The sequence below is a fragment of the Marmota monax genome, unplaced genomic scaffold (assembly GCF_021218885.2).
Source record: "Marmota monax isolate L192 unplaced genomic scaffold, Marmota_monax_Labrador192_F-V1.1 WCK01_AAM20220418_F8-fsc00025, whole genome shotgun sequence".
In the NCBI taxonomy this organism is placed as follows: Eukaryota; Metazoa; Chordata; class Mammalia; order Rodentia; family Sciuridae; genus Marmota; species Marmota monax.
In genome coordinates this window covers 15962545-15978855 of record NW_026691950.1, presented here as the reverse complement: position 1 = coordinate 15978855, position 16311 = coordinate 15962545, and positions in this window count along the sequence as shown.

Genomic DNA, 16311 nt, shown 5'->3' with positions numbered 1-16311 from the left:
TGCTGTATACCCATCCGGACCTGGGCTTTTCTTAGTTGGTAGTCTTTTTATGGTTTCTTCTATCTCCTCAATTGATATTGGTCTGTTTAGGTTTTCTATATCCTCCTGACTCAATCTGGGCAGATCATATGACTTAAGAAATTTATCTATGCCTTCACTATCTTCTAATTTATTGGAGTATAAGGATTCAAAATAGTTTTTGATTATCTTCTGTATTTCTGAAGTGTCTGTTGTGATATTGCCTTTTTCATCCCGTATGCTAGTAATTTGAGTTCTCTCTCTTCTTCTCTTCACTAGCATCGCTAAGGGTCTGTCGATTTTGTTTATTTTTTCAAAGAACCAACTTTTAGTTTTGTCAATTTTTTCAATTGTTTCTTTTGTTTCGATTTCATTAATTTCAGCTCTGATTTTAATTATTTCTTGCCTTCTACTTCTTTTGCTGTTGTTTTGCTCTTCTTTTTCAAGGATTTTGAGATGAAGTATGAGATCATTTATTTGTTGGTTTTTTCTTTTTTTAAGGAATGAACTCCAAGCAATGAATTTTCCTCTTAGAACTGCTTTCAATGTGTCCCATAGATTCCGATATGTTGTGTCTGTGTTTTCATTTATCTCTAAGAATTTTTTAATTTCCTCCTTGATGTCTTCTATAACCCATTGATCATTCAGTAACCTATTGTTCATTCTCCAATTGATGTATGCTTTTTCCTTCCTTCTTTTATCGTTGATTTTCAGTTTCATTCCATTATGATCAGATAAGATGCATGGTAATATCTCTACTCCTTTATATTGTCTAAGAGTTGCCCTGTGACATAATATATGATCTATTTTTGAGAAGGATCCATGTGCTGCTGAGAAAAAAGTGTAACTGCTTGATGTTGGGTGGTATACTCTATATATGTCAATTAGGTCTAGGTTATTAATAGTGTTATTGAGTTCTATAGTTTCCTTATTCAACTTTTGTTTGGAAGATCTGTCCAGTGGCGAGAGAGGTGTGTTGAAGTCTCCCATGATTATGGTGTGGTGGTCTATTAGACTCTTGAACTTGAGAAGAGTTTGTTTGACGAACATAGCTGCACCATTGTTTGGGGCATAAATATTTATGATTGTTATGTCTTGTTGGTGTATGGTTCCCTTAAGCAGTATGTAGTGTCCCTCTTTATCTCTTTTGATTAACTTTGGCTTGAAATCTATTTTATTTGATATGAGTATGGACACGCCTGCTTGTTTCCGAAGTCCATATGAGTGATATGATTTAATATTAATATTTAATTATGAATATTTAAAAATATACTGAATTTTTCCATAATTCTCTTTGTATGATATGTTTAATTCTGATTTCATTCAGAATTCATTCCATTTTTTATGGTTTTATTTCTGTTGAATTATTAAAAAGAGTCAATACCTCATATTAAAACATTTAATAATTACTATTTTTTTACATTTTGTGTTTCACTTATTAATTCATCTTGATGCTAGGTAAATTTACAAGTTAAATAAATGAAATGGAAATTAACTATACTGTAATTGGTGATCAAACCAGATAAAACAACAATATAACTCAGCTTTATTAAGTAACTGAATTAACTGTGGGTCAAGTTGATTAATATATTTGAATACTTAAAATCACTTAATAAAAACACTACTAAAATACTCTATATTATTTTTATTCTACTCAATAATGATTTATTTAAGAATGTGCAGTTAGTATATTTTTTATGATATCAATTTAATGCCAAGGGAAAAATAAAAAAATATTCTAGTCAGTAGTCAATACATTATATGTATTTATAAACACATAAACATACCTCTTCTAATTCTTCCTTCCCTGATTTGCAATTACATAACTACATTTTCTGCTTATAAGATTCTTATAGAGCATGTTGCAAGATAATTCATTAAAAAAAATTCCTTCTAAACTGTTAGTGTTTCTGATATGACTCTTAATCACAGTACCAGTTTATATAGAGTTTTACCACTTTATCAATAAAGAAGTTCAAATATTCAATGGAAATTTGTTTTTAAGTTCTGCAAACACAAATGTGAACATAGAACTAACTCCTCACTGTATATCTGTCCAGGTGGCTTTAGTTTTTACTTTTATTTCATAATGCGTAAACTAAAACGTTATAGTGAAAATTATTGATTGGCAAAGAAATCCCAAATAAAAACAAGTCAAAGTAAAATGCTAGAAGGCAAAGAATTTCTATACTACTCATTTATCAAACTGACACATAACTATCAGTTGCACTATATTATTTTAAAATAAATACCATATCTATACAGGTCCCAAAATGGTGTAATATGAAATGCAACTATTTGCCTTCAATCAAACTTGACAATTATTTTTCTTTCTTATTGTCTTCAGGTCATGGGAGTGTGATTTTAAAAGCAAAGCTTCTTTCAAAGAACATAAAGGTTAAAAAGAAAAGAAGTTATAGATCAATATCCCCTCAGGAAAAAAAAATTTATAACTTTGAAAACTATTATGTCTATAGACATGTAAATCAAAATGGACTACAGTCCTCTGATGTGATCCTAACACATTACTTAAGAGATTAATAATTGCAAGCCTTTTTTTTAAGGTATTTCAATGTATAACCCTAGTAACTTCATAGACATGACCCTCAAAACCGTTCAGAATACCAAAAAAATAGTCTACTATGTATGTGTGTATATCTTGCTTCATTATATTTATTTCAAATTATTTTACTTATTTAGTTATACCAAGTTTTTCTAGTATCCCACAAAGCATACACACATACATTAATTTTGTTCAATCATTTCATTTTAGTTTTAATAATTTAGGACTTACAGAAGTAATACTATTATATTTTGTTTTTAGCATTCTTTTTTTTTTTTTTTTCTGAAACCAGAGATTGAATCAAGGGACACTCAACCGCTGAAGCACATACCCAGCCCTTGGGTATATTTTATTTAGACAGGGTCTTGCTGAGTTGCTTAGGGCCTTGCTAAACTGCTGAGGCTGGCTTTAAATTCATAGTTCTCCTGCCTCAGCCTCCCCAGCCACTGGCAATACAGGTGTGCACCACAGCAATCTGCTAGTATCATTCTTCATATTTTGACCAATGATAATCAATTAAAAACCATAAAATATCCCTCCAATGTAAGACTGTCAAAAATTTTAAACTAGAATAAAATGTTAGTCTATGCTAAACTATTGCAGAGTTTAAAAAGTGTATTTACTGTATTTCCCTGGAAATAAGCTACCTAGCATACTTCTTAAAATCTTACTACCTTAAAACTTGGATGGGTTATTGTTTCTTGGTCCATGTTGAACAATTTTTGCTTCCCCAAAAATAAATAAATGATATTATTTGCTAATATTTGATCTGATGTTTAGCATGCTGTCAAGAGAAGACAAAAATATGAGAAATGAAGTTAAATGAGGCCATTGAAATATCTGTCATTTATATTCCTTGTCAGTGTGTGTATATGTCCTTGTGTGTTTGATTTATCCAGCATATTGGTACTCTGTCATATAATACGATGCAATATCTGAAAGTTTTTCTCATCAAATAGTTATTAAACTATTATTTGAGTAAATTGACTTTTGCTCCTTTTTAGCAAGATCCAGACTTAAATTTGCTAGTTTGAGGCCTAATCAATACTGTGCTAACTGCTCCATTAATCCTCTCCCACTGCTTTTCTCTCTCATCTTTCCAGAAAGCTGCTCACTGTTGTTACCTCACAGCAGATAATTGATTTTCTAAGGTAATAACTTTAGAAGCTTATCACTGATTTTTTCCTTTCCCTCAACTGTAGGACCCAATCAAGTTGTGAAGCAAAGCCTTCATTTCTGATTATCTAAAATAGATCATTCTGTAGTCCAACTTAATGAACAAAAAATAAAAACAAATAAATGAAAGGAAGAAGAAAAGGGCTTGGCCAACAAATTTTCATATAAGATAATTAACAGAGCTTACAATAGTTGATTCTACAATTTGAAATAATCCAGGCATTCCTAAACAAAGAAACCTTCTGGAGAAATTTAAATATAAATTTTTTATATGTTTGGCAACATAGAATATGATAAGAATGTATGCAGTTACCAATCAAAATTTTGTCATAACAAAATTTTGTTACCTGTATCTTAGATTTTCACATGAAAATTTGTGATTTAAAATTTCTGTGTACTATTTAGGACTCTATGTTTTACTATAATTCTGGCTTGGAATTTGTGTTTGCAAACTGACAAATGTTTTAATGTTTTCCACATAGGTAGAAAGAAGATGCTGTTGATTGGATTGTTTTGTAAATCCATAATTTCTATCACATTTTATAAATTAGTTATTTAAGAATTATCTGCTTAAATGAATAATATCACTCTAAATCTTCAGTGCTTAACTCTATACAAGACTGATTTTTGAATATTGGCTTTATTTTCTGCATCATTATTACATTTACATGTTAATTTTTAAAATACATAGATTTTAAAGGTTTTCTAACCAATCATGTTACCTTCAAATAATGATGAATATACTTAATTTATTCCAGAATGAAAACAAACAGACCAATTATGTACATTTGTAGAGTACAGATTATACCTAAAAGAAAAGGGTGTAAAAGTTCTGGATTCTAAACATAGTTTATCTAGTCAAATTTTATACTGAAGAAGCCCAGAGTTTGCACTAGGATTTACACAAGGACAAGAAAGAAAAAACATATTCAACTTGCATTTATGATGCCTGCGGGGTTCTGAATAAGCTCTTGTTTTCAAATTTAGAAAGGGGCACCAAGATCTTCTCATTCTCTTCCAGGTAACTGGCTGCTGAGTCAAAGAGACAAAGGAAGGGTTTGGGCTGTAGGGTTCTGATAAACAGTCTGGGTGGGAGTGGAAGATAAAAGAAAGTCCTGATGACTAGTGATTACTGATTTTTTGTGATGTGAATCCTTTCACTATGAATGATGTCCAGCTATAAAAATGAGCTTGCAAATTTAAGATATTGCCAGCAGTTAAAACTAGTTCTTACACACCATTAAGTAGGGACTCATACAATCACACATTGTTGATATTCTTTAAAATTTAAAAATCAATTAGTTGTTTTTATTTTATTTTAAACATTATGTTTTTAATAGTCTAATTCTCCATAGGCCTTTTGTAAATTTTATAAAGACAGACACACACACACACACACACAAACATAAAACAAACCAACAACAACAACAAAACAGGTTCCCCTGATTATTTATTTTCTTCTTTATTGATAAATTAGTGAGTGCTCTGATCTTCTTGCATACTTTCATTCTAGTCAAAGGAAAGATCAAATACATACCAGTCCTCCATCAAACTACCAGAAAAATAATAAATATGTGTTCCTTAATTTGTCTTTATTGCTTATATATGCACATTGAACTGTTTATTAGCAGTGTTTAAGTTTCCAATTTACATTTTATATAAATTACATTATTAGTGATAATTAACAAATTTGCATTACATGTCTTAAAATATTAAAAATGTTGAATGATTGTTCTCATTGCCAACAATTTTCAATCGCTATGAATGATTTAACAAACAACAAAAAATATAAATAAAGTTTGAAAATTTGTTGGTTACCTATCAGTTAATTTTAGTTCTAGCGTTTTATTTCATGTAATATGTAACTGTTCTTTTTTGTAGAGGACTCAATAATTAGCCCTTCTCAGAAATGTCAAAATACAGAGCTGTTACAGAGGTTTGTAGGTATTAGCAATTTTGGTGCAGAAACCATACAAGAAAGAAAACTCAATACATTTTCTAATGCACATATGAATCTTTCTGGCATCATAAAATATATATAAACTTGAAAGGAAGTCTGTCCAATTCAATTATGACTTTTAAAAGTGACATGACCCTTTTTTAAAATTTATTTATTTATTCTAATTTATTATACATGACAACAGAATACATTTCATTTTATAGTACAAATATAGAGCACAATTTTTTCATGTCTCTAGTTGTACACAAACTAGAGTCTCTTTTCTAAATTATGCCATGATGTTACCTGTGGTGTGTATAGATGCATAAATGAATCTTCCCTTTTGCCTTAAGTCATACATTCAAGAAGATTTAGGAAAATAATATTAAAATTTAAAGCTTCAACAAATAAAAAATAATGGATCAAATTTTAACTTTCATGGTACTGGGTTTGTGGCTCACTGTTATTGCACTTTCCTAGCATGTGTGAGGCACTGGGTTTGATCTTTAACTCCACATAGAGATAAATAAAAATAAGGGTATTGCATCCATCTTCAACTAAGAAATATTTTTAAGAATGTACTTTTACACATTTACACTTTAAAAAGTATCATAGCAGTTAATTGATTTTAGAAGAAAAAGTAACATATTTTTAGAATGATAACAATCTTCATCTGTTTCCAACATTGAAATTATTCAGGCAGCTATTTTATGACATAAATTTGATGATTAGGTTTTCTTTAAACTAAGCCATCCAATCCTTAAAAAAAGTAATAAAAAATAAATTATTCCATTTTCAATATTGTGTATCAATTTCTCTTTATAATTCATCACCATTTATTTATAACCCTCCTTTCACCACTATTTTCTTCTTAAAACTCTAGGGAAGCTACATTCATATTTCTAAGAACACTGTAATTTATCCTATAAGAAATAAGAACCCTATATCTTAAGTAATAAAATCAAGAATTGGTAAGTGAAATGGCATCAAATAAAAAAAAAAAAAAAAACTTCTGAAAAGCAAATGAAATAACTGTAAGTATAAAAATAGGGAATATAGGATAGGGGAAAAAAACTTTTCAGGCTATTCTCTGATATGATTTATATCCAAAATATGTAAAGAACTCAAAAGAATTTAACACCAATAATAAGAATAATAATAACCCAATCAGTAATGGCCAAATGAACTAAACAGACATTCAAAGGAAGAAATGCAAATAGCCAAAAAATATATGGAAAAAAGTTCAACATCCCAGTAATCAAGGAAATGCAAATCAAAACTACACTAAGATTTCATTTTACCCTATTAAGAGTGTTAATCATCAATAATATACATAATAACAAATGCTGACAATAATGTGGACAGAAAAGGATAAGTAAACATTGTTAATGGGACTGCAAATTTGTACAACCACTATGGAAATCAATATGGAGATAACTTCAAAATGATAGGGTTGAAATTACCATTGACCCAGCAATTCCAGTCCTTGGTATTTTCCACAAAGTACTTAAATTAGCATAATCTAGTAATACTAGTATTCCAATATTCACAGCAGTGCTATTCACAATAGTCAAGTTATAAAATGAGCCAAATGTTCATCAATAGATGAATTTTTTAAAAAAGTTGTTTCATATATACACAATGGAATTCTAATCTGACATGAAATTATATCATTTTCTGATAAATGGATGGATCTGGAGAATGTCATGCTAAGTGGAATAAGCCACACTCAGAAAGTCAAGTGTCAAATGTTTTCTCTTGGATGCAGAAGCTAGAAAGAAATGATGCATAAAAAAGTGTATCTCAGAAAAATGGAAAGTAGAACAGTATAGGAAAGAGATCAAGAGGAGAGAGAGGAAAATAGGGAAAAGGGAGGAACTGAAGAATTAAATCCATCAAATAATTCCATGGGTATGTGTTATGCTTTAGACATGAGGTGTTCCACAAAAGCTCATGTGTGATACAATGGAATAATGTTCAGAGATGAAATAATTAGATTGTGAAAGTTGTAAACAATCTAGTGTAAATTGTAACTAAATCCACAAATATGGAGTAACTGGATGGTTACTACAGGCAGGTAGGGTGTGGCCGAAGGAAGTAGTTTATTGGGGGTCTGACTTTGGAGTTTATATTTGTTCCTGATGAATACAGATGTTGCCATGTTCTGAGCTATTTCCCTGTAGCACATTCTTCCTCCATGATGTTCTGCCTCACCTTGGGTCCAGAGCTTTGGAGTTGGCCAACCATGAGCTGAAACATCTGAAACCATGAATCAAAATAAATTTTTCTAGTTCTTAGTTGTTCTTGCCAGATTTTCTGATCACAGTAATGAAAAGCTAATTTAAACAGCATGTTTGAATGTATCACAATGAATCCCACTATTCTATATAACTGCATTGCACCAGTTTAAAATAAATATATAATGATCATCAGCAGACTGGAGAAAGGGGGTCTTGGTGAAGGAGGAAGAAAGGAAAGAAGTTCTGGATAACAAAATGGAAAAAAAAATTGCTATGTGCAATTTTTATGTTTAATTATAATGCCCTAATAATATAATAAAATTTTAAAAAGAAATGAGCACACTTTCTGTTTTACTTTTGACATTTAAAGATTTTGGAAATCAATTCACTTGCCCTTAAAACAAGGAAAAGATGGAATAACTGAAAATCAAGGACATTTTTATACCTATCAGAAAACTGTGGCTTTATGGTGATCTTATACTGCTGGACATATGCAAAGAGGCAAAACTTACAGACATGTGGAAAGCAAGAAAAAAATAAAAAATAATTTGAAGATACAAATTAGTCATTACAATCAGATTTAAACATGCCACAGATGTTAGAATTACTAGGTAAATAATTTGAAATTAGTAAAAATTATATGTTAAAGACTCTATGTAGAAAAAAAAATGACCCATCATGTCTGAGTTGCAGAGATCTTACACATTCCTAAAAGAAAGGACTGTCTTTGTAGATGGCCTTTGAATGGTCCCTTTGAAATGAGGTTTGAGTGTTTTTATGTGTCTAAGGCTTTAAGTAAAGTTGTTCCATTTGTTAAGATAGTTCATTCTAATAACATAATACATAGTGAACCCCTATTTTTGTTCTGGAAGTCTGGAATTGAGGAGCTGATATTACTCAAACAGATACAGTATGCCTAGGTGACTAATTCTCAATTAAAATAAAAACAAAACAAAATCTCTGGACACAAATGGCCTGGGTGAGTCTCAGTTTAACAGTAGTCCAATGTGTTGTTGCACATCACCTGCAGAATTAGGAATTCACCATTTTTGCTTTCTGCCTGCATGTTTGAGTTGAACACCTTTCTTTTCTTTGCGGTGAACTAGGGCTCTTGGTACTTTCAGTTCTCAGCCCTTCAGATTCAGACAGAAATTATTCCACCAGGTTTCCTAGATCTCTAGCTTAAAGATAACAGCCTCCATAAAATTGCATGAGCCAATTCCTCATTTTAAATATACATATACATACCTGCAAGTGCACGTGCAAACAAACATGCACACATGTATTTTATTGGTCCTGCTACTGTGTTACCATAACTAACACACAACAATAAACAGAAGCCAAACACATAAACAGCATATCCAAATAATTTGAAAGAATATTAGAAGTTTGCATCATCCACAAACTAGAATGGCAAGAAAGAGAAATATTTGAAGAAATCTATGAGTAGGGTACAACTGAGTTCTCAAACAAATATGGAGAGTTCCAAATATAAATTTAAAATATTATATTTTAAAAAGCAATGATAGAGCATAAATGTCATCACTTTAAGAGAATTTGAGAGTGATATTCATATGATTGGACCTTAATACTTTTTATAAATGTATGAATATATGATATTATCTTCAAACTGAAAAATTCCTTTAAAAATGCTTAGAGATGTTTACATATCCTCATTCATATGAATCCTATACAAATTATTTTATAATTTGAAAACAGGAAATATAATTCATACTAAAATTAGGGGATGGTCTGACCTGGGAATGCAAAACAAAACACAAAATAAGTTGTCCAACATTAGACATGGGCTTCTTGATTGTAAGACCAATAACTTAGTTATTTCTATATCTCCATTGGTTGGTACAGATTTCACAAGAGTGATTTAAAAATTCAAATGCATTTAGGAAGACAGATAATAAAATGTTTTTAAGTGAAAAGTTTTAGATTTTTAGGAGATTATTTTCAGCTCCACTAGTCTTCAAGTCATTTATCTAATTTATAAATATGCAGATTAATTCTTGGTCTGAGTATAATGACATGTGCTGAAATTAACTCATATAATGAGAATCTGATGACACAGAAAAATGGTGACTCCTGGCCACCCACAGTGCAGGAATCCTGGCCACCACTGGTATGCAAGACACCCGGCTGCAGCCCATGCACAAGAACTCGGGCCACCACCAATCACATTGTTAAATGGGCCCCCATTTAACAATGTGGGGATCCTTGGGTTGCTTGGGTACACACCTGTAATCCCAGCAGATCAGGAGGCTGAGGCAGGAGGATCACAAGATCAAAGCCAGCCTCAGCAAAATCGAGGCAATAAGCAACTCAGGGAGACCCTGTCTCTGAATAAAATACAATATAGGGCTGGGGATATGGCTCAGTGGTTAAGTGCTCCTGGGTTCAACCCTTGGTAACAAAAAAAAAAAAAAAGATATTGGTTAACTGCTTGAAATAAAAATTTCTTTGTTTCAAGTAATATTGTCCTTGTGTACATCAACTCAGAAATCAAGAATAATAACATAATCTTGGGGTTTGATAGCCTTTCTACAGTAAAAGCAAAATAATTTAAATCCAAATATTACCAACTTATGTGTCATTATATAAATCTAATAATCTTTTCTGAAATTTTGTTTTATTGCCTTGACAGATGGGAGTTCTGGATTTAACTCTAAAATTCTAAAGTATAATCAAATTTATTTTAAGAATGAATATAGTTAGAGAGAGTATGAATTAGTAGTATGCATAAAATTTGGCTTGTAAGAAGCAAATTAAAGGGCAGGTATTCGTAAAGGAGAGGAAATTTGTGAATGGAGCAGAAAAGATAATGGAACTATATTTTCTCAAGATTTAGTTTATGCAGGCATGGGAAGTATAATAAGAATGTCTTTTACAACTTTTGAAAATGCTACCAAACCAGAATAAAACACAAAAACCTACAATAACTCCCCTTGTGCTATATTCTAAATCAGAGTAGTGGAAGCACTAATAATACAAGCTAAATCTGTATAGCTCAAAATCCATCAGAATAATTTAGAGTTAAGCTTCAAATACAACAATACATATGAAAGTATGTGAATGTGTGTGGTAGTATCATTTATAAATGTGTGCATGTCTAAACGTGTGCTGAACTTCCAAAATAATATAAACTCCTGTAAATTAAGATCAAATATATATTCATATTTTTTTTAATTTTTTACTTGACACATTAAATATCTTATATTGTTAAAATGATTTTAAATCTCTAATTTTCCAAACTAACTTTATAGTTCATCATATAAATGTATATTAGCATATTTAACCATTCCTTAGTTCAGAATATTTATTTCATTTCCTTGTACCTTTTTATAACTATGCAACAAACATCATTGTATATAATAACAAATATGTACTTGGTATATAATGTCATAATGTAAATTTCATTCTGAATTATATAGAAAAAATGTTAACTTGTTGAAAGGAACTCAATAGGAATCTGCATTTTGAAGAGAGATTATATGTGCAAAACTATACATAATAAAAGTTCAGAATAAACAATTTGATATTAAATATTCAAATATTGTTCTTCATTTCACTTAAGTATTTTTATTATCCAGTCTTGAATACAAATGACAAGTTAAAATTATAATATTTTATATGTATATATAATAGCCTCTGTTTGTCTAGAGACTCCTGACATTCTTCATTTTTTTATTATTCAATAAATTCTCCAAATTTTGAAGCCAGAATAATTTAAAAGAATAGTTTTGATCATATGACAATCTGGTGAAAACTCTTACAGAGCTTTTCAATGCACTTAGGCAAAATATAATCACTACCATCGAATACAAGGCCAGAGCAATGAGGGCATTTTCTTCTAGGAAAGCTTCTTTTCTCCTTGTCAGGTGCTCTTTCCTTTTTACCTCACCACCCACTCTACCAAAATGGTATCTCCCATTAATATAGAACTATCTGAGATCAATCCAAGATGGTGGGTTAGAAGGAGGCTTCATTCTGTATCACTCCAGGACCTGGGATTCAAGCAAGAATACTCCTTCTGTGCTAGTAATTAGAGGACCCCCAATGGCTTTTCCCAGCAAGAATCACAGCGGCCAGATCACGCAGGTTTCCAGGCCTCAGCATTAGTGAAAGACTCTCTACCACTCATCCATACAAGTCTGAAAGACCAGCATGAAGGAACACACATGCAGGACTCCTGGCCACCCACAAGTGCAGGAATCCTGGCCACCACTGGTATGCAAGACACCCAGCTGCAGCCCATGCACAAGAACTCAGGCCACCACCAATCACATTGTTAAATGGGCCCCCATTTAACAATGTGGGGATCCTTGGGTTGCTTTCATCTTGGGGCATTACAACCACTACCACAGTCCCCTACGTAGTACCCTGAACATGGAGACACTGCACTGGGTTCACTGACAGCGGCCAGCCACAATACAGCACACCACAGAGTTGCATCTCTGAACACATCACCCTATGCCACCACCCGACACCCCATGGCTGAAAGCAGTCACCTTTATCTTGGGACATCTTCTTCACCATCTTTAGTTGGGGAAACTCCTAGCTTGGAACATCAGCTGAGACTTAAAAACAATATCAAGCTACCAAAAATCCCCAACTCCCCCCCCCTTCCTGGAAGCTGCTAGCTGAGCACATTGCCAGTGGCTACACTGCCCATCCTTAGCTTGAAAAACTGGGTGGCCTTTCCAGGTCTTGAACTGCCCAATATTGCACAGCCCCTACAGCACAGTACAGAAGACCTCTGGAGAGAAAGGTTCCTGATTGAGAAGTAGAAAGGGAGGTGGGGAGTCAGATACAATTTAGAGACTAAATTAGAGACCAGAAATTGTGAGTCTATAGGCTATATGAGGAGATAAGACCAGGTGTCCACCTCACATGAGTGGGCCCCAAAGGAGATCCTTGTAGTCTTCCATCAGGGACAGGCAAGTACTATACACCACCTCCAGGAGCAATACCCCCAAGACCAACCCTCCCACCCTAATAACCTTCACCATCCTGAGGGTGGAGATACCAGCAAACAATGAACAGCCCCACCTCTTAAAAGAGAAGAGAAGCTGGAGAGATATGATCTCCAACAAAAACAATCCTTATATTGTTGAGATTTTTTTCTCTCTCTCTGGTCTCCTAGCTTCACATCCCCAACATTTGTGAAACCAAGTGCCTTTCATGAATTAAGGCTACTGAGCACTGGGATGTTTGAATAGTATATTATAGTGGCATTGTATATTCTTTTATCTCCTATTTTTACATTATTACTTGTCTTAATATTTATGTTTGTTTCTTTTTGTACTCTACAGCCTTCCCACTTACTTGTCTTGCCAAAATGACTTTCTTTCTCATCTCCTGCTACTAACCAACTTATTTAGATTCCTTTTCTAAGATGTAATAACTTTATATCCTCACCTCATCTCCCTCAACATCTCATTCTAGACTTCATCTCTGGATTTTTTTTCACCATCAGAAACTGCAGGCCCTTTTGCAAAGCTACTATTTATATTGTAGATAATAATTGAACTTACCATTTCTGCATATTGTGACAAAACCATAAATGTCTTACTAGTAGCTCTTTGGTTTAAGTTTGTGAAGTGTTTAAATTGGGATCTGTACAAATTGTTCTCCTCCTTAAAGAAGAGGCATTGGAAACCTGCAGGAACACCAGAAGCCTATAGAGTAAAAACTGTAATGTCTCAGATCACCAGTACTAGAAGGTAAGACATATGAACAACATGAAAAAACAAGAGATTAAAGTGCCCCAACAAACCAAGATATTACATTATTAGAATCCATGGCCAGCAAACAGAATTAATGAGAAGGAGTTCAGGATGTGCATAATTAAAATGTTCTGTGAATTAAAGAATGATATAAGAGAGCAAATACAGGCAGCAAAAGATCATTTTGATAAAGAGCTACATAGCAAATACAGGAAGCAAAAGATTACTTAATAAGGAGATAAAGGTTCTGGAAAAAAAAAACAGAAATCCTTGAAATGGAAGAACAATAATCAGAATTAAAAGCTCAATAGACAGCAGCACCAACAGATTAAATCACTTGGAAGATAGGACCACAGACAATGAAGACAAAATATATAATCTTGAAAAGACTGTTGACCACACAGCGAAGATGGTACAAAACCATGAGCAAAACATTCAAGAATTATGAGATAACATAAAAGACCAAATTTAAGAATTATTGGGATAGAGGAAGAAATTAACAATCTGTTCGATGAAATAATATTTGAAAATTTTCCAAAAATGAAGAATGAGTTGGAAAATCAAATATAAGAGGCTTACAGGACATCAAACATACAAAATTCTAGAAATAGTAAAAGAATTCAACCAAGTAGCAGGATATAAAATCAATGCCCATAAATCAAAGGCACTTTGATTTATGTACATCAGTGACAAATCATCAGAAAGGGAAACTGGGAAAACTACCCCACTTATAAGTCTCAAGAAAAAAAATACTTGAAATCAACTTAACGAAAAAGGTGAAAGACCTCCACAATCAAAATTATAGAATGTTAAAGAAAGAAATTAAAGAAGACCTTGGAAGATGGAAAGATCCCCCTTGTTTCTGGATATGCAGAATTAATATTTTCAAAATGACCATACTACCAAAACCCTGTACAGATTTAATGCAGTTCCAATTAAAATTCCAATGACATTCCTCATAGAAATACAAAAAAGCCACTATGAAATTCATCTGGAAAAATAAAGAGACCCAGAACAGACAAAGCAATCTTCAGCAAGTAGAGTGAAGCAGGTGGCATCACTATACCAGACCTTAAACTATACTATTGAGCAATAGTATCAAAAACTGCATGGTATTGGCACCCAACTAGACTTGTAGGCCAATGGTACAGAATAGAAGACACAGAGAAAAATCCATATTATTACAGTTATCTCATACTAGGCAAAGGTACCAAAAACATACATTGAAGAAAGGATAGCCTCTTCAACAAATGGTCTTGGGAAAACTGGAAATCCATATGCAACAAAATGAAATTAAACCCCTATCTCTCACCAGGAATATGGCTGGAACAACAACCCATATCTCAATAATAACCCTAAATGTTAATGGCTTAAACTCACCAATTAAGAGACACAGGCTAGTAGAATGGATCTCAAAACAAGACCCAACAATATGCTGCCTACAGGAGACGCATTTGATAGGAAAAGACATACATAGGCTGAAGGTGAAAGGTTGGGAAAAATCATATCACTCATATGGACTTCGGAAAAAAGCAGGAGTGTCCATACTCATATCAAATAAAATAGATTTCAAGCCAAAGTTAATCAAAAGGGATAAAGAGGGACACTACATACTGCTTAAGGGAACCATACACCAACAAGACATAACAATCATAAATATATATGCCCCAAACAATGGCGCAGCTATGTTCATCAAACAAACTCTTCTCAAGTTCAAGAGTCTAATAGACCACCATACAGTAATCATGGGAGACTTCAACACACCTCTCTCGCCACTGGACAGATCTTCCAAACAAAAGTTGAATAAGGAAACTATAGAACTCAATAACACAATTAATAACCTAGACTTAATTGACATATATAGAATATACCACCCAACATCAAGCAGTTACACTTTTTTCTCAGCAGCACATGGATCCTTCTCAAAAATAGATCATATATTATGTCACAGGGCAACGCTTAGACAATATAAAGGAGTAGAGATAATACCATGCATCCTATCTGACCATAATGGAATGAAACTGAAAATCAACGATAAAAGAAGGAAGGAAAAAGCATACATCACTTGGAGAATGAACAATAGGTTACTGAATGATCAATGGGTTATAGAAGACATCAAGGAGGAAATTAAAAAATTCTTAGAGATTAATGAAAACACAGACACAACATATCGGAATCTGTGGGACACATTGAAAGCAGTTCTAAGAGGAAAATTCATTGCTTGGAGTTCATTCCTTAAAAAAAGAAAAAACCAACAAATAAATGATCTCATGCTTCATCTCAAAATCCTAGAAAAAGAAGAGCAAAACAACAGCAAAAGAAGTAGAAGGCAAGAAATAATTAAAATCAGAGCTGAAATTAATGAAATCGAAACAAAAGAAACAATTGAAAAAATTGACAAAACTAAAAGTTGGTTCTTTGAAAAAATAAACAAAATCGACAGACCCTTAGCGATGCTAGCGAAGAGAAGAAGAGAGAGAACTCAAATTACTAGCATACGGGATGAAAAAGGCAATATCACAACAGACACTTCAGAAATACAGAAGATAATCAAAAATTATTTTGAATCCTTATACTCCAATAAATTAGAAGATAGTGAAGGCATCGATAAATTTCTGAAGTCATATGATCTGCCCAGAT